This window comes from Meriones unguiculatus, chromosome 6, assembly GCF_030254825.1.
Source record: "Meriones unguiculatus strain TT.TT164.6M chromosome 6, Bangor_MerUng_6.1, whole genome shotgun sequence".
Taxonomy (NCBI): domain Eukaryota; kingdom Metazoa; phylum Chordata; class Mammalia; order Rodentia; family Muridae; genus Meriones; species Meriones unguiculatus.
Genome location: NC_083354.1, coordinates 95,761,920 through 95,764,075, shown reverse-complemented (window position 1 = coordinate 95,764,075; position 2,156 = coordinate 95,761,920). Strand labels below are relative to the sequence as shown.

Sequence of the window (2,156 nt, the reverse complement as noted above, 5' to 3'; positions counted from 1 at the left end):
TTGGGAGGCAATTTAAGGCCAGCCAGGGGACTGAAGTCCTGTGTCAACACTAAAACATTTTAAAATACGTAATTTAAATGACTCGATGATTCAAGTAAAACCTTACTAAAAATAACAGAATGAATAAGGAAACAGAAAAATAGAAAGTGGGAGATGGCAGTAAACTGCAGCAGGTTGTATACACAGGAAACAAAAGTGCACGAGGTTGCCCAGACTCTAAAACAGAATCATGATTTATTATAATCCTCAAAAGGATAATAATTCTGCCTTTTGTCTGAAAAAAATGAGCGTTCTGTTATGAGAACTACAAGACAGCTCTGGCTTCAGTCACTTTTGCGACTCTATGCTAGAAAACAGTAGAGGAATAACCGATTACCAAATATCTAAAACTGTTTGTTTCAGACTACGGTGGTGTGCGTGTGCCTGTGCGTGTCCAAGCGGCACCACCAGCCTTACCATTGCTGCCTCCTGGAGCCGCTCAGCCCCAGAGCCTCAGCTGAGCCAGCCTAAAGCTGGGCCCATTTCCGGGTCCGGGTTCTGCTCCCTGTTGTTTTCCTCTACAGACCGAGTCCCTCCTTTGCGTTTGATGCCTGCCTGGGAGTTTCTGACACCACACAAAATGAAGGGTTAAAACGCACCTCGCTGACTTTTCCCGACCCTCTTCCTGGTAGATTCTCAAAACGAAAAGGAAACCCAAACTGCAAAAAAGACTGGAGGATGCGGGCATCGATCCCGCTACCTCTCGCATGCTAAGCGAGCGCTCTACCATTTGAGCTAATCCCCCACCGGCGACTCTTTCTCTTCATCTGGTCCTCTAGAGGACGGCGAGAGCACTGCTAGTCAGAGAAAATTCATAGAGGCTGGAGAGAGCAAAAGGGACACTCCTTCCTTCGAGCCGGAGTCGAACCAGCGACCTAAGGATGCCCGCGGACCCACGCCTACAGTCCTCCGCTCTACCAGCTGAGCTATCGAAGGGAGCGGACGGCCCGCGGGCGGCGGGGCTCTATAAGGCCGCCCTGCGCCTCCGCGCGGCCCTCTCCGCGGAGCCGGCACGGGAAAACCGGAGCCCGAGGGGCCAAACCGAGAGGCGGCGCGGCGGCGGGCTGGGCCCTGTCTGGGTGCGCTCGCAGCAGCGAGGGGTAAAAGGAGGAACCCTGCCGCAGCAAAACAGTCTCCTTCGAGCCGGAGTCGAACCAGCGACCTAAGGATGTCTCCTGCCGGGAATCAGCTACAGTCCTCCGCTCTACCAGCTGAGCTATCGAAGGGACGCGGGGGCCGGCCGTGCCCTTTGACCCTGAACACACGTACGGCACGGCAGTTCCGCGAAGGCCTCCGGAGCCGAGCATGCGCGCTTCGCAGGACGTGGCCCGCCGTGCGCGGCTCGCAGCGCTCCGGGGCCGCCCTCCCCGAGCCGCCTAGGAAGCGCTCCAGCACAGCGTCCCCGGGAGGCCCAGGCGCGGGTTCTCAGCCCCCGCCCGCAGCACCCTGTCCTTCCTCGCCCTTGCCGCCCGGGTGGACTGTTTGTGATCCTAAATGCCCCCACATGTCTGCTCGTCGACGGGCCAGTGGCGCAATGGATAACGCGTCTGACTACGGATCAGAAGATTGTAGGTTCGACTCCTACCTGGCTCGGAGCTTTTGATAGCTCGTCCTTTTAAAATTAACATCCTGAATAAAACCCAAGACACGAAAACCTCAAAGATAGTAATGCAGTTTGCCTTTCTGTAGAGCTGCCTGGTGTCTGTGCAGTAGCTGAACCTCCCTCCACATAGGCTGTGCAGGGAAATTCGCCTAGAGTCCTCAAGCCATTTTCCATGACACTGTGTCCACTTCAGTTGTTAGGGGTTTTTGGTTTTGTTTTTTAAATCCACACAGCGGTTTGAGAATTTTCACCAAGCAAGATGTTGAGCAAAATGAGCTATGTGGACATTACCAAGTCGACAAGATATCAGCACTCTAAAGTCTGGCATTTTGAAGGTGTGAAGTTTTAGCTATATGCCTAGGAGTGGTGTGGCTGGATCTTGAGGAAGCGCTATTCTCAGTTTTCTGAGAAAGCGCCAGATTGCAAAGTGGTTGTACAAGGTCACATTCCCACCAGGAATGGAGGAGGGTTCCCCTTTCTCCACAACATCTCCAGCATGTGCTGTCACTTGAGT

General features: G+C 53.7%; 4 non-coding genes across 4 annotated transcripts; 1 reads left to right on the top strand and 3 right to left on the bottom strand.

Annotated features, from left to right (window-relative positions):
• Positions 1 to 711: 711 nt before the first annotated feature.
• Trnaa-agc (transfer RNA alanine (anticodon AGC)) lies at positions 712 to 784 on the bottom strand. Its single transcript has one exon. It is a non-coding gene; the product is annotated as a tRNA-Ala (tRNA).
• A 102-nt stretch (positions 785 to 886) lies between these two features.
• Positions 887 to 975, bottom strand: Trnay-gua (transfer RNA tyrosine (anticodon GUA)). Its single transcript is given in 2 exon segments — positions 887 to 922; positions 939 to 975. It is a non-coding gene; the product is annotated as a tRNA-Tyr (tRNA).
• Positions 976 to 1,173: 198 nt separating this feature from the next.
• Positions 1,174 to 1,265, bottom strand: Trnay-gua (transfer RNA tyrosine (anticodon GUA)). The gene is given in 2 exon segments: positions 1,174 to 1,209; positions 1,229 to 1,265. It is a non-coding gene; the product is annotated as a tRNA-Tyr (tRNA).
• A 294-nt stretch (positions 1,266 to 1,559) lies between these two features.
• Positions 1,560 to 1,632, top strand: Trnar-acg (transfer RNA arginine (anticodon ACG)). The gene has a single exon. It is a non-coding gene; the product is annotated as a tRNA-Arg (tRNA).
• The last annotated feature ends 524 nt before the right edge of the window (positions 1,633 to 2,156 follow it).